Source organism: Saccostrea echinata, unplaced genomic scaffold (assembly GCF_033153115.1).
Source record: "Saccostrea echinata isolate AGI-Se365-2 ecotype Australia unplaced genomic scaffold, CSIRO_AGI_Sech_v1 ptg000005l, whole genome shotgun sequence".
NCBI lineage: Eukaryota > Metazoa > Mollusca > Bivalvia > Ostreida > Ostreidae > Saccostrea > Saccostrea echinata.
In genome coordinates this window covers 1,156,404-1,180,235 of record NW_026889754.1, presented here as the reverse complement: position 1 = coordinate 1,180,235, position 23,832 = coordinate 1,156,404, and the positions used below count along the sequence as shown (strand labels likewise).

Below are 23,832 nucleotides of genomic sequence, written 5' to 3'. Positions count from 1 at the left end.
TAAGCCATAGGGAGTTGCTGTGCAAAATTTCTTTGCGAGAACTCAAAGGGTTCTCGAGATATCGCGCGGAAACGAAAGTGGTACAGACAGACAGAAATACAGACGGACGGACAGACAGACCCAAATTAATATCCCCCACTTTCAGAGAAAGCGGGGGACAAAAAATATGTAACGACATAATTGAATCATTCCTGTTGAAGTGACATATCCCGGTGAGCTTAAAATAAAAGATACAACAGAGTCTGACAATTTTCTTTCATATTTGAATGTTTTACTAAAAAAAAAGACGTTGATGGTAATCTAACATCAAAGCTACAAATATGCTGCTCTAAGGGGAATGCCACACATTTTCTACACAAGACATTTTGCTATTGAAAATGTACATGGAAAGAACTTATATAGATAGCTTAACAGCTTGAACATATTGAATTAAAAATACTAGGTTTTAAAAGATAGTCTTTACCATGTTTACCGGCATTAGTATTGTGCATCAAGGTTCCCAAAATAATTTGATAGACGGCATCCAAATATAGCTTGAAAAAGGCCTGTAGCAATGTTTTTCCATGTGGGGGAGAGGGAGAAACATCAAAAAAAAAATTCCGCGTACGAGAATTTTTTTCTCGTACTTCAGATCTGTGCTACACGTGTACCATCTATCTTTCCAATGATCGGATATCTTCCGTATAAATCTAGAACAGATGTCAAGTCCCAGCCGTTATGCATAACATGTATCGAAATAGCCCGATTTTTTTAAGTGAGAAAACTAAAGGCCAATCGGGAATCAAATTTAACAACTTTGCTATGAAAGTACAATCACTCAAAGTAGGCAGATCATTGCAGAAAATGTTAACGAAAGGTTAACCCAGGCCCGTAGGAAGCAATTTTAGTTTGGGGGAGGGGGGGGGGCAGCCATACAGTTGACAGTTGAGGGGGCACTAGCAAAAATTTCCTAACAAGCAAACAAAAAAAAAGGTCAGACATTTTTAGTGAGGGGGCACAAGCATATATAGTATCTATGTTTACTATAGTAATGCCATGCCCCCCCCCCCCCCCGGGTTCCTAGGGCCATGTAACCTGTGCCACCTTTCAGAGTAACCAATGAACTCGTCCATGGATGCATTGACGATCGTTGTAACAAGAATAGATATGGCTTACCCCATATCCAAGATATTCGACTTTTAATTTACTCCAATTTTACTATAGAAAAAAAACTGCACATTTTATGAAACTGGTGTAAAGTTCTTCATGTCTGTAGCAAATACCGTCACCAGTCTAAGCGTCACTAGCAAACAGTGCACACACCTGTGCTTGCAAGACCAAATAGCCTAGGTCTCCACACCTGCAATGAGATTGTCAACCGCATCTTCTCAGACCTTCTGTCTATCTCGGAAAAGCACGTTGTTTTGCCGAGAAGTTACGATTGCAAGTGTTGTATATGAACCATTCCATTATTTAAAAAAGAGACGGAGAAAAACACACACACACACACAAAATTAATCTTTTTTGTGTTTTTAAATTGATCGAGTTAATCGATAACCTAGGATCGTTTTAGATAACTCGAGACACTTTAGTGCCCGAGACCCTCTAGTGCTACAGTACAGTGTTTTTGAAAGCAACGGTTTTCAAAGGGGGCAACCTTCAAAAAGAGTTGACAAGCAAAAATAAATTAATTAATTAAAATAACAACCTGTGCACCATCCTGTTAAATCTTATTGTGGGGGGGGGGGGTTTCGTCCAACTTTTCGGTACATTTTGATTTCTTTTAAATGTTTGATTTTCTGTATTTTGAACCTTCCCGCAACAAAAAGTGCGGGGGGTTTCCAATGCAAATTAAAACTTGTATATTCAAATTATAACGAAAGATTTTTTTAAGAAAAGGTGAACCCCTCTCCCCCACATACTACGGGGGCATTTTGAACCTTTCTCTTCATTGATTAAAATATCGCCATAATATAAGAAGATAAATATTCTCTTATGGATACTCCCTTTCATGACTTCTTAAAGTTAGTTACTTTAGAAGATGCTCCAAAAATGGCATAGCCGTACGTTCGCTGGAATCTTCCGATGACATCAAAGTCGAGGCTCGGGGCCGGGATTGTGAAGGTACACGAAGGAAGCAATAAGCAAAACTCTATCTAGACAGCAGAAAGGGCAGATATTGAAGTATTTTCTTTATTGAAAATACTAGATGTAAAAATATATATATTACAGAAAAAAACATTCTCTCTCTTTTCCTCTTTCTGCAAAAATAAAGGGGGTTCCAACACCCAACCCCCCTCCCTGGATCCGCCAATGGAGATTACGATACCTGTAGTCGCCCGCGTGGCGCAGTGGTTAGAGCGTCTGCTCTAGAGTCGCGGAGTAAGTTGATCCTTACGTCGCGGGTTCGAATCCCACTGTGGGACGTGGAGACCGGTCCTTCGGATGAGACCGTATAAACCGAGGTCCCGTGTCGCAGTAGGTGCTGGCACGAAAAAGATCCCTCACTGCTCAATGGCCGTAAGTGCCGAGTATAGGACAAAATTTGCAGCTCTCCACCGGCAAGTGGTGGCGTCTCCATATGAGTGAAAATTCTCGAGAGGGACGTTAAACAACATACAAACAAACAAACAAACAAAACGATACCTGCACCCCTAAGCCTCTTTTACTTCTGTTGTTAATTTTAAAAGATACATTACAATTGTGATAGATACCTAGATCAACATTTCATATTCATATCATTTCAAGGTCATGATTTTTTTATCAATACAGCCCAATTAAGCAGACTTAAATAACGACGAAATTACAAGATACATGTAAAAAATTAAATTTAATTACACCTTTCTAAAATCACTAAATCTAGAAATTTTCTTTGAATTTTGTTTAGAAACACATGCATATGGTCCACGTATTGCAGTCCTTTTTTAAAGGACAGCAACTTGTTACTACCTTCAAACCCTGAAACTTTATGTACGACTTGACAATACTCACTTCCGCTTGACTCGGAGCTCCTCGGATGGCTCGTACCTCACACGCTGGTTTGAATGGAGCGTAGCGGAGTCAGCCGAGGATTAGAGATTGCTTCCGCTTAGGTTAATCATACGCGTCGCTTCGATATGTAATGTAAACATAGTCTGCAGTCAGATCAATATTCCCACGTTGGCTGCAATGAATGAATGAAAGCTGATTGATATGTGATATGGGTGCAGTATGGGAGTTGGGGAGTGTGAGAACCTAGAGAAAAGTTTATATCTTGTACTCAAAGTTTGTAGCTGAATAAATATCTGTATATATATCGAACCCTGTGTAAGGTTACTGTCCAACACAACATGGTGGCAGTTGGTGTTGATAATTTTGTAAGTTAAAAGGACTACCCAAATACCAACATGGCATCATTTCAATTTGCTCAACCGGAAAAAATTGACTTTACAAAGTCAGAGAGATGGGGAAAATGGTTCCAAAGATTCGAGAGATTCCGACTCCCTCAGGACTTTGTGAAGCAGATGAGGACGTACAAGTCAGCACACTGATCTATTCCACTGGACCGGAGGCTGCTGACATCCTATCATCCCTAAAAATGTCCAGTGATGATAGTAAAAGTGGCAGCCAGTTAAAGAAGCACTGTCAAAGTATTTTATTCCAAAAAGGAACGTTATATTTGAGCGAGCTAAATTGAACTAAAGGAAGCAGGAGGAAGGTAAAACTGCTGACAGTTTCTTCACTGCCATTCACGTCCTCGTCGAGTATTGTGACTATGGCGCCCTACATGATGATCTCATCCGAGACAGGATAGTTGTTGGACTGAGGGACAGGAATTAATCAGATTAGCTACAACTTGATTCCAAACTCAGTCTGGAGTCGGCAATATTAATGGCAAGGCAGAACGAAACAATCAAGAAGCAACAACCGATCGTGAGAGGGTCAACAGCCCCAGAGGTACCCGTAAACAACATGGACGCAGTAAGATTCAAAAGGAAAAAGGCAAATCCAAGACAACCAGCCCGGACAACAAATAAACCCAATCCGACAGGCTGTGGCAGATGCGGAAATGCGACAGTACACCCTCGAGACAAGTGTCCCGCCCGAGATGCTAAATGTCATAAATGCAGCACCAAAGGACATTTCGCTAAAGTTTGTCTCAAAGCAAACATATCAGAAGTTGGCAGGAGCTCCGGTGAGAGAGGTGAATGGTTCCTTGGGTCTGTCGACACCGAAGAAGGAGAATCTTGGACGACAAACCTAAAAATTCGAAGTTCAAAAAAGACACTGGTGCATATGTAACAGTAATACCCGAATTTGTGTACAAACAGATAAGAGGAATTAAACTTTCACATGTCAGTCGCTCATTGCATGGGCCAGGGAACTCAAAATTAAATGTGTTGGGAAAGTTATATGTTGCGAGAGGATTGAGCCAGACACTACTAGGTAGACCAGTTATCATAGCTCTGCACATCATTGAAAAGGTAAATGATGCGTCTGTCAACGCGAAAAATGTTCAAACACCAAAATTTGAAGAACATTTCCGTGAAAAGTTCCCAACGGTTTTCATTGGGCTGGGGAAAAGTAACTGGGAATACAAAATAAACTTGAAAGAAAACTCTAAGACATACGCATTGTCGACACCTCGCAAAGTGCCATTTGCACAAACAGACAAGGTCAAAGAGGAGTTAGACAGGATGCAAGATTCAGGAGTTATCTCCAAGGTCGACGAACCTACTGACTGGTGGTGTTAGAATGATCATAGCTCCCAAATCTAATGGTCAAATAAGAATATGCGTAGACCTACAGAGCTAAATGAATCTGTCAAAAGAGAAAATCACCCCCTCCCCTCAGTTTAAGAATTATCAGGGTCCAAAATATTTTCAAAAATTGGATGCAAACTCAGGGTTTTGGCAAAAAAACCTAGCACCTGAATCACGGCTGCTTACAACATTTATTACCCCGTGCGGGATATTCTATTTTAAAAGACTTCCGTTTGGAATAAATTCAGCCAGTGAGTTCCTTCAGAAACGAATGTCAGAAATCCTTTGAGGGGTTGGAGGTGTATTATGTCACATGGATGGTATTCTTATATTTGCCGCAAGTCATGGCACAATTCTCGAAAACGTCTTAAGCATTCTCAAGGACAATAGCTTCACTTTAAAAAACAAGGAATGTGAATTCTCAAAGCCATCAGTGACATTCTTTGGTCATGTCATTGATGAAAAGGGCAAAAGAGTAGGTTCTCAAAAGGTCAAAGTTATAATAGACATGAAAAAAATCAGAAAACGTGTGACATACGTAGGTTCTTAGGTATGGTGAATCAGCTTAACAGATTTTCACCAAAGCTGGCAGAAAGGTCACAGCCTCTTGGAGAGCTGCTGAAACTAAAGAATGCATGGATGTGGGGTCCAGCTCAAGAAAGGTCACTTGAGAGTCTCTCAGTCTATATCTGTCGCATTATGACACAAAGGAAGACATAATGGTTTTAGCGGACGCATCTTCGTACGGTCTAGGTGCAGTCCTAAGTCAAAAACATGGAAACCTGTAGCCTATGCATCAAGGTCAATGTCAGAAACAGAGCAAAGATATGCCCAGATAGAGAAAGAAGCCTTAGCTATTACATGGGCTTACGAACGTCTCTGTGACTATTTAATAGGTCGAGAGTTCAAAATAAAAACGGACCACAAACCACTTGCACCGTTCCTAAGTACAAAAGATTTGTCTGAATTACCCCCTAGAATCCGAAGATTCAGGATTCGACTTGTGCGTTATAGTTTCTCTATTAGTCACACCCCTGATAAAGAATTGATCACAGCTGACGCATTTTCACGCGCTCCTGTAGATCCCCTTGCACCAGATGATGTTGAGGTAAATGTTTTTGTTGATGCAATAATGGACAGTCTACCAGCATCACCAAGCAAATTAGATCAAATTAAATCACTTTATGACGGAGACACACTGTGTGCCAGTGTCATACAATACTGTAAATCGGGATGGCCCGAGAAATCTGAAATTCCAACACAATTAAAAATATTATGGGAAGTCAAAATGGTTTGTTACTGAGGGGAACAAGGTTAGTTATCCCCAATGAGCTTCAAGAGGAAGTGCAAGGAAAACTACATCAAGGTCACCAAGGGATAGTACAATGTAGGGAGTTAGCCAAGTCTACTGATCGGTGGAATGGCTTGAGTACACAATTAGAAAATTTAGTGAAATCTTGCCAAAAGTGCATAGAGGGATCTCATTATGTGAGAGAGAGCCACTCATTCCAAGTAAATCGAAGTGAATCGACCATGGCCTCTGAAAAAGTTGCCTCTGATATGCTTGAACTGAACGGTCAAGAGTACTTGCTAGTTGTTGACCATTATTCAAGATTCATTGAGATTGCAAAGTTGTTTGGCACAACGTCGACAGCGGTAATTAACGATTTAAAATAAATCTCCTCTGTTCCCGAGTATAAAGCCGATGATCTGTGTACATAATTGTGATGAGCTAAAGTACTTATTCCAAAATTGTAAATTTTATATGGCTCCTGGGTCAGTGGTTGTGGACCTAGGGCGGGGCTGTTGTGATTATATACTAATGAAATTCATTTATTCTTTGAAAATCTACTCCTCTGCTCCTGGGTAAAAAGCCGATGAACTATGTACATAGTTATAATGAGCAAGAATGGTTATTCAAAAATTGTGAATTTTATGGCCCTTGGGTCAGGTGTTCTAACGATAGGGCGGAACTCTATTGATTATATAGTGAAAATGCATTAATTCTTTGAAAATCTCCTCCTCCAAAATTGTGCATTTCATGGCCCCTGGGTCAGGGGTTCTGGCGTAAGGGAGGGGCTCTATTGATTTTGTAGTGAAAATGCATTAATTCTTTGAAAATCTTTACTCCTAAGTCTTAAGCCGATGATATAAGTATGATAAGGGTGCTTCTTCCAGAATTATGAATTTCAAGGCCCCTGGGTCAGGGGTACGGAGGGTCTCTAATGATTATATACTGAAAATGAATTTATGCTTTGAAATCTGCTCATTGGTATTAACCAAACATTTATGATGAGCTAGTGTGCTTTTCCAAAATTGTGAAATAAGTGACCCCAAGGTGAGGGGTTCCTGTTGGGTGGGGCACTACTGATAATATAGTGGAAATGCATATTCTTTTTGTTCCACTGCTCTGCCTCTGTAATCAGACTAAGCATGTTAAGTGTATAGTAATGATGAGTAAAGATTCCTCTTTCAATTTTGTGCATTTCATGGCCTCTGGTAAAAACATGAATCAAATTCAATTGTTGGAAAGTTGTTGCATGATACCCAGGTGACCTATAAGACCCGTGTTCCCCATCCAATCTGCTTCCAGCTTGAAACCAGTGCTTGCAAACCCCAGATGATATGAGACCGAGAGAATTCCCTACTGTTCTGTCAGTAAGAAACACAGAGGACAATCCCTTAGACACATTGTCAATAAAATATGTTCAAAACAGAAGACAATAAATTGCATTGACAAAATTCTGCTGGTGAACAGTTCTCGCAAGACATACAAGGAGATGATGAAGAACAACCTAATATGCCCCAAAGGATCTTTGAAATGACCCTCAATGACGATGAAATGGTCAGATCTGACAACCTCGGACTTTTCTTGTATATGAAACACAACATTTAAATCCGTTTTCAAATTTCCCGTCATGTACAAGTCCCACTCTAGGACTCAGAGGAACTGTGGTGTATGTTGGTACCAAAGAACATGGCACAGCCAGCCGTTAATTGGAAAAATTCTGAAACTTTGAACTTTCCTCTGCAATTTTATTGCCAGGTCTGTTAACGTTACTTTACTTAAGAAAAAAATGAACTTTTAAACATTAACAGAAATATGAAATATATGGAGATAACGAACAGTATTCAAGCTCAAAAGTCCATAAAACAATACAAAATAGGAGCAGAGCAAACACGGACCTCTAAACATCAGAGGTGGGTTCAGGTGCCATGGAGGAGTGAGCATCCCCTGCCGACCGGTCACACCCGCCGTGTGCTCCTTGTCATGATCGGGAAATAACGGAAAAATCCGTCGACAATTCAGTGTGTAAATAATGGCCTAACAATTAGTATGAAAAACGTCAGTAAGCATTTGACTCGATGATAAATTGTAATTGCTGACAAGGTCATTGTATCGACCATAGAACTTACGAAATGATGACTTTAAACAAGACAGCTGATATTCTTGTTTCATCAACTTGTTTGTCAATAATTTACCTTGTTTTAGAAATTGTTCATACGTAGAGCATGCTCTTGCGTATCGAATCAACTGAGAGATATATACCCCGTATGCCGGTGATGAAGGTATATTGCTGCATAAATAAGGGAAGTTGACGATTGAAAAGTTAAAGTCATCACGTTTATCGTAAAGCTTGGTTGTTAGATTACCATATATATGAATTTTCCTGAAATTTTTACGATTCACTTAGAGTATCCGCTTGTTCAAAATTTTCAACATGACTACGATAATCATAACTGCAGGGCTCCAATTGGCGACTAACTTAGTCGCCATGGCGCCTAAAACTTTTGATTGGCCTAAAATTTCTCTATAAGTCACCAAATTGGCGACCTTTTAAAAGTGACTTGGCGATCGTGAAATTCTGGAACTATAATATTTTCATTTTTTTTCCTAAAGAGGAGATAAGAAAATGTCTTGAGTTTTCTTTGTCATCCTGTTTATTTATTTAGTCACGCACGTGCAAACGAAATTTCTCAACGCGTCATGTACACAGAACACAGGCGACTAAAAATTTGCAGACTAAATTTTTCTGATTAAGAGACCGCGTTTTTAAGGTCTCATCCGAAAGACCCGCGACTTCCACTTCTAGTGCCGTGCGCCTGGCGAAGGAACAGTCACTTCTTAGGTTTGACGCGAAACCACGAACGAGAATCGAACCCGGACCTCCCAATCACGAAGCGAGCGCCCTACCACTTGGTTACCGTAAAGACAAACAAAGAGAAGGTTTCCCCAAGGATTTGTGCAAAAGGTATATCAAGTAGAATTGTAAATATTAGGTTTCATTTTAGAAACTCGTATGAAAAAAAAAACAAACAAAACACTTTCTGTACTAATATGACCTCCATAAAACGTTAGTTAGTCTAAATCCAGATCAAAATAAGTGTAGTTGTCTGGGATATGTTTAATGTATTAACAAAATGTTTTAAACAGAGAAAGTATATAAGTTTTAATTCCTCTAAGGGGGCGACCATTTGATTCTGAGATGGGGGGGTGGCAAAATTTAAGTAAGTAAGATTATTTATTTTCATGTCGGTGAAGAACAAATTACTTATTTTCAATAAGAGGTCAAGGACATTATTTATATACTTCACTTAAAAAAGTCCAAATTCATAGCTACTACACAAAGCACAAGGGAAATCACATTTTCAGAAAAAGGTGTCATTTTTTTGACGAAGTTCCATCCAAAAGTTCAAAGAGACCATCATTCCTCATGGAAATTCAAAAGAAAAAGAAAACTACATAAGGACAGCTCCTGTTGTACACAAAAGACGTACGAACTGTTCAAGGAAAAAGGGCTCACTGAGGCGATTGAGATGATGGGTAAAGAGGTAAAGACGACTCTTTTCAAGCACCACGCAGCTCAAAACAAATCAGGAACAAAAAACATAGAGAAACCAAAATGGAGGCACCAATGAAACCCCTGAATGTGACAGAAGAAATCTGTCAAGTTTTGTGCTCACATTAGAACTCAGACTTAAAACAAATGACTTTTTACTAAAAGTGACTTACCATATTGTACACGAATGACCAAATTCAAGACATGAAGGCTTACTGTATTGGTGGGGGCAGCATCATAGGAATTGACAACACTTTCAATTTGGGCTCATGTTTCTTATCAGCATTAACTAACAAGCAAAGAGCAGTCATTCAAAGAGAGACGGGGGACAATCCGCTATGTTAGGACACGTTTCCTTCCCATATTAAATATAAGACGGGAATGCAGATATCATTCCCTTGCGATGAAATATGAAACTTTTACCGTTCCTATATCCTTAACATAACCTTTATTATTAATACTTAAATAAGAGCACTTGAATTGTCAAGCTCAAATCTAATTTCTCTAGCAATATATCGGAAACATTTTTTTCTTATTGGGGACGGGGGGGGGGGGGGGGGGAGGTGAGATAATTAAATGTTTATTAAACAAAAAATAAGTTTTCACCTTAATTGTTACAAAATGTACTTAACATTTTCACGTAAATGTTTTCAAATTGCAGTGCAAGACATTTTTACTTTAAAGACATTTAAACCAGCATTTTTTTTTTGTTTTACGAACCACAGAATTATTAAGTCCTGAACGAAGAAAAATCCATTTTTTCAACTTTATTTTTTTGTACATGAATTTCATTTTGTTTTTTAAGCTTTTGAGGCAGGTTCTCTGCCAAGGGCAAAACAACCAATACAGGCAGGTCGGATGTTGAACTGCGTATCGTATCATTGTCTACCATGTTTTCATTTTTCCCACGATATATATATATATATATATTATAAAAAATAAACTATTTTGATAAAGTGTCATTAGTTACCAAGTTCCTCCATGACTAAAATCAAAGGCATATATATTTCGAAACTAATCATATTCTTTGTATTAAGCTTTAGAATTGCAGACATTTTTTCAGAATTTTTATTAAATGCATCAAATAAAAGGATACCAATAGTATGTTGTCTCCATGGGGCTCTGACAATTTATCCCCTCTTTTACAATGGTGATATCTTGGAATGTACAAACACGAATAAGGGGGTTACCACAGGAGTAAAATAGCTCTTCCTTCCTGTTCGTTCACTTTTGCTGCAATCTTTCGACTCTTGTACCCCTGGAAAATCGGAGAGTATACTCGTGTTTAACATGAGACGCCAACTCTTAGGCCTTCAATTTGACAGGATTAAAACCCGTGTCGCTTAATGCACCACTAATGGTTAACGTTCCCCACATAACGTCACGAGAATGATTCCATAACTTAACTTGTTTATAATTTCAAATCTACTGATGAGCCTGCGAAAGCGGTGTTAGACTTAGTTTGATTTTTTTTTCATACTTTTTACTGCGGGACGTGGAGACCAGTCCTTCAGATGAGACTGTATTAACCAAGGTGCCGTGCCGCAGTAGGGTTGGCACGAAAAAGATCCCTCACTGCTCAATAGCCCTGAGTGTGAGTATAACTATAAATTTGCAGCCCTCCACGGGGAAGTGGTGGCGTTTTCATAAGAGTGATAAAATTTCGAGGGGGGCGCTAGACATCATATAAACAAACATATTTTGAGCCTTTTAAGGATTGTTCCTGACATCTTGTCAAAGTTATTTCTATATGACAAAATGGAATCTTTTGCAAAAAGTTGCGTTAGGAATGAAAGAAACAGAAAAAGGTTAATATACGCAAATGTTCTGGTATGCCAAAAGAAGAAATATGCTAAAATTTCAAGCATCTGCAATGAGTAGTTGCTGGGAAAACTGCGACGGAAATTTGTTACAGACCACCACACGACATGCCTAAGCAATGAGTGAACTAAAATTTTATTCATCTGCGATGAGTACTGGTAGTCGCTGAGAAAACTGTGACCAAAATTTGATACGGACAGACGCACGGATAAACAGGAAGTTGACATCGGATTTGAACAGAGATGAATCCCACTATATGATATGCTTAAACAAAGAGTGTGCTAAAATTTCAAGAATCTGCGATGAGTAGTTGCTGAGAAAACTGTGACGAAAATTTGTTACGGACGGAAACACAGACAGACACAAAGGTAAAACAGTATATCCCCTTCTCCATCGGAGTGGGGGTATAATTATGATTAGAAACTCTGTTTGTTCAGTCCACATTATAAAATTCTAAATGGCTACCTTTGCCATGGAAACATGAAAAAAGGTGATTTTTTTTATTTTCATTTTTCTCAGTAACTACCAAAGCAAACTTTTCAAATCTTTATTGGTTTAATCCTTTCAATGTATTACATTGGTTTCTGCATAAAATGTTGATCTTACAGAATCTCGATGTTGGTCTCATTCCTGATACTGTCGTCCCATTTGTAGATCTTGGTGGGGAGGTATTTATCATTTACCTTTATTACGCTTTATATATTGTTTACAGATTTATAGGAACAGGGGCAACCTATGCCTTTACATTTTTGATTAAGAACTGAAAGTATATGAAGATTTTGAAGAATCTGACATTGACATGAGAGCTTGAACTCTTGTTTTAACTTGCAGCGCATTCAATAAATTTTATTTGTTGAATTGATATTACTATCTAGAATTCTTTTTCGGCAACAACACTGTCACGGAAGCCCAATCTGTAGAGGTCGTGTGTTCGAATCAAGGCTGCGAGTGACTGAAGTCGATAAAAAATAGGTGGCAACTGTTCCTTCGCCAAGCGCTCGGCACTGTGAAGTGAAATTTGCGGGTCCTTCGGATAATACCTTTAAAACAGAGGCCCCGTGTCACGGTAGGCCTTGGCACGATGAAGAACCCTCACTGCTCGATGGCCCTAAGTGCCGAGTAAAGGTCTAAAATTTGAAGTCCTTCAGGGTATATGGTGAAGTCGAACAGGACGTAAAACAACATACAATCAATCAAACAATCTCGGCAACAGCTGCAGCGTGAGAACAGATTTGGTTGTTTTCTTATCCAACACACAGAAATTCTATTTTTCCACTTAAAAATGAGGACTATTTTGGTCACCTGAGTCATTGCTAACTGTTTTCGTCCGTCGTAGTGGGTAAACTTTTCAACGTTTTCAACTTTTTTCAAGAACCACCTATTCCAATCAAATTTGCCACAAGGTATCCTGGAGTGAAGGGAATTCAAATTTGTTCATGTGAAGGGCAGTGTCCCCTTCCAAGGGGATATAATTTTTAAAAAAAGGCCAAAATAGGGTATGGTCATTTTGAAAGGCTTCTTCTCTAGAACCTTATTTTTTTGAAAACTTTTTTAAATAGGGTAGATTAAAATTTGTTCCAATCATGTCTGAAGGGGTATGATAGTCCAGAAAATAGGGGGTTCAATGTTTACTTAAATCATGGATACTAACTGCAAGAAACATATAAACATAGGTAATCAAAGATTACGAAGCTCACCTCGACGAATGTTATCTACATGTAAGGCAAATTTCACATCATATTTTTTTTCTAGTTAGGGTACATCCCAAGATCAATATCCATGCAAGTTGGATTTAATTATAGACCTGCTCAAAAAACTTTTGACCTGTTTAGTAATCAAGAAAATTTTGGTCAGTTCCAACATCCAAAGCAAGACTGCAAGTTTTCATCCTTAGATGCACCATCTATGCAAATTTAATCATAACAGGCCATAATATTATATAGCTACTCCAAAAAAAATTACCCTGGTCACTCATCTGGAAAATGTACGTCAGATTCAGAATCCAAACCAAGTCTGGAAGTGTCCATCCCTAGATACATCATCCATGCTAATTTGGTTAAAATATGGCTAAAATTCACTCATGTGGAAAATCTAGGTCAGATCCAGCATTCGAAGCAGGTTGGTTAGTGTACATCCCTAGATGCATCATCCATGAAAGTTTGGTCGAGGTAGGGCTTATAGTTACTTGGGAATGGGACTACTCCTAAATCTAAACCTGGTCTCAAATGTGGAAAATCTAGGTCAGATCCAGCATCCGAAGTAAGTGTGGTAGTGTCTATCCCTGGATGCATCATCCAGGCAAGTTTGGTCCAGGTAGGGCTAATAGTTACTTGGGAATGGACCTGCTCCTAAAACTTTAACCTGGTCACTCATCTGGAAAATGTAGGTCAGATCCAGCATCCGAAGTAAGTGTGGTCATGTCCATCCCTAGATGCATCATCCATGCAAGTTTGGTCAAGGTAGGGCTTATAGTTACTTGGGAATGGACCTGCTCCTAAAACTTTAACCTGGTCACTCATCCAGAAAATGTAGGTCAGATCCAGCATCCGAAGCAAGTTTGGTAGTGTCCATCCCTAGATGCATCATCCATGCAAGTTTGGTCCAGGTAGGGCTTATAGTTACTTGGGAATGGACCTGCTCCTAAAACTTTAACCTGGTCACTCATCTGGAAAATCTAGGTCAGATCCAGCATCCAAGCAAGTGTGGTAGTGTCCATCCCTAGATGCATCATCCATGCAAGTTTGGTCAAGGTAGGGCTTATTGTTACTTGGGAATGGACCTGCTCCTAAAACTTTAACCTGGTCACTCATCTGGAAAATCTAGGTCAGATCCAGCATCCGAAGCAAGTGTGGTAGTGTCCATCCCTAGATGCATCATTCATGCAAGTTTGGTCAAGGTAGGGCTTATAGTTACTTGGGAATGGACCTGCTCCTAAAACTTTAACCTGGTCACTCATCCGGAAAACCTAGGTCAGATCCAGCATCCGAAGCAAGTGTGGTAGTGTCCATTCCTAGATGCATCATCCATGCAAGTTTGATCCAGGTAGGGCTTATACTTACTTAGGAATGGACCTGCTCCTAAAACTTTAACCTGGTCACTCATCCGGAAAATGTAGGTCAGATCCAGCATCCGAAGCAAGTTTGGTAGTGTCCATCCCTAGATGCATCATCCATGCAAGTTTGGTCCAGGTAGGGCTTATAGTTACTTGGGAATGGGACTTGCTCCTAAAACTTTAACCTGGGACGCCGACGCTAACGCCGACGCCGACACCGACGCCGACGCCGACGCCGGGGGTATAGCATAAGCTCATCTCGACTTCGTCGAGGTGAGCTAATAAAATGAAATTAAACAGGAAAACATTCATTGATTTACCTGAAGAATATGTAAATTGCATTATATTATACTGGGACGCATTTTTGACATAGTTTTATATGATTATTCTAGAACCTAAAAAACTACATTTCAATTGTGATCGGGTTTCACAGAAATTCAGGTTCGATATCTCAGTTGGTGAGAACGAGGCTATACCTGGAATATATATGGAAGCGTGTTTGCAGTACTGCGCTGTCACTTTGAGGTGCAATTTGTTTTATATAGATTTCCTTTCCAACGAAGATAAATGAGATGTAATCTTTGGGAGAGTGTTCGGCCATAGTATAATGGATCGTGAAAATTTCTCGTAAATAAATGCTGGCAAATCACTAAAGAAGCGTGAATGCATTATAGCAGATAACAATGCATCCATCGGACTAACCGTACGGGAAGAGCAATTATCTCTGATAGAAGGTAGACAGTCCTATAAATTCAAGAACTTGACACTTAGAATATGGAATGATAAAAGAAAAGTATCATCAGCAGTAAATACTACCAGAAAAAAACTAAGGACCAGTCAGCGCAAGTGAAGATGTTACACAGCAAAATGTGCCACGTACATATCACGTACGTTAAACGTATGTGACTTCACGTGCGTATCACATGAAAAAAGCACCACGTATGTTAAACGTACGTTTTCACACGTATGAATATCATGCGTGACACGTACGTTAAACATACGTATTGACTACCATATGTTACACACATGTTGCACACGTACGTTATTCATATGGTTCACGTATGAATAACGTACGTGCAACGTGTGTGTAACGTATGTTTTTAGAAACATGCGTTTAACATGTTTGTTAAACGCACTGCTCATATGATAAATGTATAAGTACCATACATGTGCCAAACCATGGTTAAACATATGTTTTGATCACCGAACATTCTTTTTCACATATATATTGTCAACATACGTGAAACAAAATATTCATTTCATGCATTTGACATAATTTTCTTCAGGGGCTTATTTTCTTTTCATCTGTTGAATGATTCACATTTTGAAGGTATATATCTGGATATCCTTCACCTCAAATTTCCTTATCCTAATTGCTCTTTAGGCATGCAATCACAACAAGTCATATTCAAATTTAAGCCAAATTTAATGTTGAGATGTTAACATCAATTCATTCTTCTGCAATTCCCTTTCATCTGTAAAGAAAAAGAAAATATTAAATGAATTTGCATATGGAAAAACACATAGTTTTTTTTCAGAACATTATTATTTTCTACATATAACTCCTGGTTGATTCCCTTTAGAACTAAACTAGAACTGTCCAATATGGACAAATACCCCCCACTGAGTTTTTTCAGAGAAGATGCCAAGTCACTAATACTAGTATTTTAGGATCTAAAAGGTGTTCAAAAATTGTTTATACATTTAGAGAGAAAATTTACCGGTAATTGCTCATTATATTTTTTTAATGAATGAAACTTTGGCATAGCCTAGTAAAACAGCAATACTAATAATAATATTGTTTTTTATTACATTGAAAAATTAATAACAATTTTTCAACTATTTCTCTGTTGGAAAGTATGAATGCCTTATTTATTCATTTTTTCTACAGTACGTCACTATAGGTCAGGATCATGACACACCCTCAGGTCATAAACAATCTGTGTGTGAAGTGGATACCCCCAACATCCAAAATTACTCTCCATAGGAAAGATACGGACCGAACACGAATTATGATTTTTTTCTGTCAGTGACCTTGAACTTGCCCAAATGACCTTGGGTCAAGGTGATGACACACCCTCAGGCCATAAGAAATATTAATATAACATATGGTTTTGTTGTTCTTGAGCAGAAATTTTTTAAAGATTTTTCCCTACATACGCCTTTGTAAAAACTTGATCCCCAATTGTGGCCTCTCCCTACCCCAGGGTTCATGATTTGAACAAAATTGAATCTACACTACCTGATGATGCTTTCATATAAACATGACTAATCATGGCTTTTCTGTTCTTGAGAAGAAGATTTTTTCCTATATATTCTTATGTAAAACTTTGATCTCCCATTATGGTCCAGTCCTATCCCAAGAGGATCATGATTTAAACAAACTCTAATCTACACAGCCTGAGGATGCTTCCACTTCAAAATGACTATTCATGGCTTTGCTATTCTTGAGAAGAAGAATTTTAAAGTTTTCTTCTTATGTATTCCTATGTAACATATAGATCCCCCATTGTGGCCCGTCCCTACCCCTGGGAGTCATGATTTGAACAAACTTGAATCTACACTACTTGATGATGCTTCCTTTTCAATGTGACTAAACAAGGCTTTGCTGTTCTTGAGAAGAAGATTTTTTAAAGATTTTTTCTTATATATTCCTATGTAAAACTTTTATCCCCCATTGTGGCCCCAACCTACCCCCGGGGCTCATGATTTAAACAAATTTGAATTTACACTTTGACATACAAGGTTTCCTTTAAGTTTCAACTTTTTTGGCCCAGTGGTTCTTGAGAAGAAGATTTTTAAAACATCCCACTAAATTTTCACTATTTCTTAATTATCTCCCTTTTATTGAGGGTGTGGCCCTTTATTTGAACAAACTTGAATCCCCTTTACCCAAGGATGGTTTGTGGCAAGTTTGGTTGAAATAGGCCAGTGGTTCTGGAGAAGAAGTCGAAAATGTGAAAGTTTACAGACAGACGGACAGCTAGACAGACTGACTACAGACAAAATGTGATCAGCAAAAGCTCACTTGAGCTTTCAGCTCAGGTGAGCTAAAAACAGATAGCAACAGGTCATGACTGACTTAGGTTATCTAATTAGTTATAACATCTTTTTGTGATTACATGTAAGCCAGCTCAGGTGCAAAATATGGCTTATCACTGATATAAATACAACAGTCAAATTTTAGACATAACCATATGTCTGACAATTAAATTCTATGTAATAATAGAACTAACCCTCAGCATAAATCTTTCATAGCTTGGCATGGACCTATATGTTTTTGTGTCTGTTCGAAGTGTATACTTTTTGTCCTTGGGGTAAAAAAGAAAATATATGTTAAAAAAAATTGCATTTCAGACTTGTAAAGCAAAACAAACAATATGAAAAATTACTTATTTTACTGGTAACATTTAATATTTTCTCCTCTTGTGATTGACATGTAATGAACATCATTACATGATATATTGTGTATTAAATTGCAAGTCTAAAAGCAATGGGATCAGAAACTTTGATTTCTTTTTTAAGAGTATTACCATAATGCTGGTTGAACTTTCAGAATCTGTTTTTGAAGTCCCGACTTGGCATTTAGGTGTTTACATAGGAGATGAGCTTCAGCCACCATCCTGGAGTGTACATTTAAAATCACATAAAAAAATCACAATTTCAGAATACATTATTTATATTCATAAGGACTGTATGAAAAAGACATCTGAAAAATAAGTGTTACACCCTTATTGTCCTAAAAGATAATTTATATTTCCTCTACATGTTTTGTAAAGAAATACATTGGGTGGGTGGAACTTTTTCCATCAAGGGTTTTATTGCATCTTATTGGTAGGCTAAAAAAAATCTCACAATAAATATTTTTTATAACAGTATGTTTTATACCTCACCTGAATTTTGATATAATGTAGCAATGCCCAAGCAAGGGGGAGATAACTTTCCACATTTCCTCAGCCTCGTTTTGATTCCGTATCAGAAAAGAGCTTGAAAAGTACGGCTTCATAAACTACTTTCCCTCGTGTTTTCAAACGTTTTGATGACCTTTCTATGAAGTTTGAGATGCCCCCTAGAATTACCAACCCTGAATGTTTGAAGTATGGCGCAATTAGACGTTTTAAAGATAGATTGAAAAATTAAACTATCTCTAATTTTCATATACGGACGAGTAATTTGTCAAAACATGCATTAATAGCTTCCTCAGGTATTCCACTACAAATGCATATCACATGCAGGCAAGTATTCAACCGTTCTTGTTCGCCACACGAATTTTCCAAGGCATACTGTAGCTAAAATCGGCTCATTCATATCCAATATGGCAGCCAACACGTGTGTAGAAAAAAATGTAAACAATTCAAATTGAATGTCTGACGTCTGTTTACTTCATGTCGAACAATGTTAAGGTGATACAATTTTAAATTCATGTTTTTGAACTGTGTCCTTAAACAACTGAAGTATTTTATCAATAGCTGGTATCAAAAGCTATTTCATATGCGAATGCGAAAATAGGGTGCATCTCAAAGTTAACAAGAATAAATTTCAAGATTGACTTACTTTGATGAAGAAAACAATGAAAGTCAAATAAAAACATAATCTATAACCATAATTTAACTTTTATTGATAGGTTCATTACTGGAAATGACAATATGTCATGTGCATAATGACACATAAGCCACTGTATATTAATAAGGAAATCAAAGGAAGACTACTCTTGCATTTTACATCTCGTGTCAATATATTCTTCTGTGTTTCAACAACGGCACAAGAATATTCTGAAATTTAAGATAAAATTCAATAACTGGTACCTAGGTTATATTCTAAAAATATTTTGATCTTGCATTCCTGTATTATCTGCTTTTTATTACCCAATGTACACTTTCTAATCATTTTCCTCAGAAAGATAGATAACTCTGGATGAATTCTGCATTTTTTAAACATTCATACAAGACTTAATTTTCACCCGATTTGAGAAGTGATTGCTGATATGGAATCAGTGGGTCATACTTTACACAACAAATATAAAAAACTGACAATTATTTGAGTCCTTAAAAATTATTGGGCATTGCTATATAATGTGCCAGTGTTGATTCACACCTGGGCTGGGGTGCTGACCAAGACAGTTGACTGCGTCAATATTTTCTTACTTATTTGGTAAAGTAAGTTTACATTATGTTATACACTAAAATAATTAAAAGAAACACACCCGTTAGTTTACATGCAACACAGTCTGAAATATAAAGTAAATAAATAACTGTTGATGTTATGTATATTCCTCACCGTTATTCCTAGCCTAACTCCAGACACTGTCTTGCAGACGTCAGACTTCTTACCAGTGACGTCACCCGTAACGTAAATAATAATCGGAGGTGAAAATTCCGGAACGTACATTTTACATATTTAGTGTTATACGGACGCTACCAACTGTATAATTATGTAATATCTATTTAGGTGAATTCCATTTGAGTTCTCTTGTGAAATTATCGTGATTTTCTTTTTTATCAAATTCAGCTTTTGCTCCTGAATTCGGAATGATTATATCTACCGATGATCGAGTTCAATTTTATGTGCCTCTACCGATATCCGATATACACATTACGAGATTGGTGTAGTTGTATGTAGACTATGTTTTACTGCTCTAAGAGTAAATTATACACCAATGCGAACTGATTCCTCCATGTCAGACATGCAAGTGGACGTAAGGTAAACAATGCGAAATAAATTGGAACATCAAAGACGCAAAACACGCACAACAATGCACACACCTGTGAGCTTTCAGAGGTGATTGGGTTTTAATCATCATTATCATAGATCATGATATGATATTATTTTTTTTAAAAAAAAAAGTTAAATCTTTAAAATATATTACAGTATAATGATTAAAATCCACGCAACTTATGATCTAGGGTCCCGTTTTAAGAGGGATTTTATACTTGGACCAAGTTGGTCGCAATACTCTGTTTCATGAATTACAGGTTATTGATTGTTAAACATTATCTTGATTAGTTCTCCAAATTCACTCTGAACTATTAAGTAAAAAAAAGTATTTGGTCTGAGGTGTCCTTTTGTACAAAAAGTTCCTGTATTTGAAAATGTCACCAATTTAAGAATATTATATAGTCCCAGCAACAATAAAGCTTTTAGGGATTTTTTTCACTTATTGACAAAAATTAAATAGGGTGAGTTAACCATGCATCGGACACATACCTTGCTTCGGACAACTTTAAGCAATAAACTTTCATTGAACCTGAGTCTCCCTGTGTTTTTACGTGTTTCTGTCTTAAAGGTGAAGATTTAAACTTTTTAACGATGCCGATTTTTATTTTCATGTTGTGATAAAAATACCGCAAGAATGGCCTTGAAATTACGTCATATTTTGCATCATCAAAGGGGAGTAACCAGAATTTTACGATTTTGCAATTTTTAGAGTTGTCGTCCTTTTAAATAAACGTCAACGGAACGGGTCGGACCTTGGTAAAAAATCGGTTTTTAATGATATTTTCTCAATAAATAGTGCACGATTGTGTCAAAAATTAATATTTTAACCACATACTACATGTTAAGTTCCATATTGATAATACTCGGTCGGTAGCGTTACACGTACGTGGCACAATTAGCTGTGTACAGTAAAGAAAGAGAGAAACCACTTGTTGATTATTTCTGCCGCTTGTAATATGTTGAACAAATGCAGAATTTGTAATGGCACAGTCCACAATCTATACATGGAAGTTAAAACATTCTAATGCATTATGTGTAATATGCGCCAGAACATTGTATGCATCAAAAAATCGCTGGATTGTGAAATTGTTGGCATGATGGATAAAAAGCAGAGAAGGTGAGCCATACAAACTCGGACCTTGCAATCATTTAGCCCAAAAAAAAGCTATTGATGATCCTCATAAAATTATACAGTATAAAAAGATGTCCTCTTTTCATCAACCCTGGCGATTTGAGTGTAGCATATACTTTTTCTAAATGTGGGTTTTGGAGTACAGAATTCACAAGTTCCCCTACAATATTCAAACATTCGACATGACGATAATTAGATTATTTATCAACTTAAATCCGAAACAAAAATACTCAGAAGTCGTCCCTTAAATGTAGATAATGTGCCTAGAGCAATGCAGTTAGTTTTCAGCTTATCATCATGTATAAAGGGGCAACAATTTCATTCTCATTTATTTCGAATAACATCAAGGACAGAGAATTATGTCTGACAAGCAAAAAAAAAATAAAATCCGCCCAGAGTCTAAAACTCTAACAGGTTGGAGAAAATACTCGAAATGGGTATTATCCATAAAAATCGGGGTATCGTTGAATCCACGAAATCGGGTAAAGGCGGTGTAATCACCTTATAAAAATTAAACAATGTGATGGCGGATTTTGTCTATTCAATTTTCACCTAGAGACAAATGTTATCTAAAGGTACCATAGTCAAGAAACGATTTGGAAGTCTGAATTAATGCGAATATGACAACAAATACCCGTGGAGCTTAGTGCATTTCATGGTCTGCTCCCAAACAGGCGTCCGTTCTGCTTTATATTTTGTATGATGTTTAAAGCATTTACTTCTTCGAGTTCATACCCAACACAAGAGAACTGTAAAATATCTAAAGTCGGGAATTTATGATAATTCCACATCAATACGACAAACATGAACAATTTGTAAATAATTCATTATACGGACACACATTTCATACACAAATAATGTCATATTTAACCAAGGTGTGTCCATGGTATCCAATTGTGCGTCATTAATTGCTCTCGCATTCATCTTTTGCAAAAAATCAAATTTATTAAAAAAAACGTATAAACTATTTAATGCTTAAAATGTTCCAAATTACGGCTAAAAACCAATTTAAAGTGTAGTCTTTGGGGGGGGGGGGGGTATAAATCTATTTTCATCAGTTAATTTTGTTGCCATTTATAAGACGTAATATATAAATTGTCAATCTTAGGGGCTCTGTTATACCTCAAAGGATATCGCTAGTTAATGGATGTGTGTAATATCAGTAATATTTCATTACGAAATCTTAATAAGTTAATATTTTTATATTACTTCTGTCTTAATAGAGTTCAACAATATTTTTCATATCTATTCTCGGAAGGGGACAAGTAAAAATTGCATTCAGACAAGTAGCATTTGCAGGATATTTTCGTTAATATTTATTGTTTAACCCTGAAATAATTCCCAGACTTTGATATAAATTGATTTACATTTATCAATCATGTTCTTACAATGCAACAAATTTAAAAAAACAAAAACAAAAGAAGAATCTAAATTAAACAAAAAATTACCAGGTGTTTTAAAATAAACTCTGTTTTATGACATTATATTATGTTTTTACAGTATACCTGTTGGCCACTTTCGTTTGTGGCTCTGTAAATCTTTGCCATTTCTTTTTAACATCTTTAAGATTCCTGATGCAGGAGGAGCAAGAATTCACTCTGAGTGAAAACATCATGAATTGCTTAATCCTTTGATTAATTTTGCCAAACAAAAAATTCTAAATATTTTTAATTCCTCCTTCGAATTGTTTTAAAAAAGATCAAAACAGTTTTTTTTAAATATTTGAAGAGGATATTTGAATATTTCATGGTTAACGTTTTAACTACTGATTCAATTTGATAATCTTAGGTCCGATTTTGCAACAATGAATTTTACATATTTTTGAAAAAAAAAATTGCCTGGGCCCCATTCTTTACACAACATAGAGTTGAAAGTCTTTTTTCGAAAGCATAAAATTTCATTGACTGACAGAGTACAAAGAAGAAGTAATGAGGAAGAAAAAAGAAAGGGGAAAAAAAGAAGAACAGCAAGACAAGAGATAAAAACTGAATCATTTAATAAACCCCAAAAATGTTAGAATAGAGGCTCCGTAAGGGAATTGGTCCATCTTTGATGGCCCTAGTGTAAAATCAAAATATTTCCTGATGTACATCTCTTATTAAATTTATATACAGTTTTGAAATGTTAAGGAAACAGGAGACAGTTTCTTACTCAAGTCCAGGTCCAACAATTTTAATTATTGAAAAAGAAGGAAAACCTGTGATTCAAGGATTTAATTATGAAGTTTGTTATGAAGTGAATTTAATTGTGCTTTCTCTGGCTGCATTTTAAATAGAATAATAAAATTTTCAAAATATATCTGTATCACCATACTTTGCACCGGCTACACACTAATGATAAATATTGTCTGACCTGTTAATTAAATATTTTACTGAATATGAGACACCCCCACCACCCTTCGCAAAAAACACACCTACACAGACATTCCGTGCATTGACACCTAATGACAATTGTAAGAGGGGTATGTTTTAGAGGGCAAAACCACTCTAATGTATCCAGGCTTCTACCGTATTTAACCTGCATTTATTCGTCCGCGTGGCGCAGTGGTTA

The 23,832-nt window shown here is 37.1% G+C and overlaps 1 long non-coding RNA gene across 1 annotated transcript; it reads right to left on the bottom strand.

Annotated features, from left to right (window-relative positions):
• Window positions 1-15,842: 15,842 nt before the first annotated feature.
• Window positions 15,843-17,994, bottom strand: LOC133179962 (uncharacterized). The gene is made up of 3 exons (XR_009720216.1): window positions 17,969-17,994; window positions 17,672-17,746; window positions 15,843-15,910 (listed from the first exon to the last, which is right to left on the bottom strand). It is a non-coding gene; the product is annotated as an uncharacterized LOC133179962 (long non-coding RNA).
• Window positions 17,995-23,832: the final 5,838 nt, after the last annotated feature.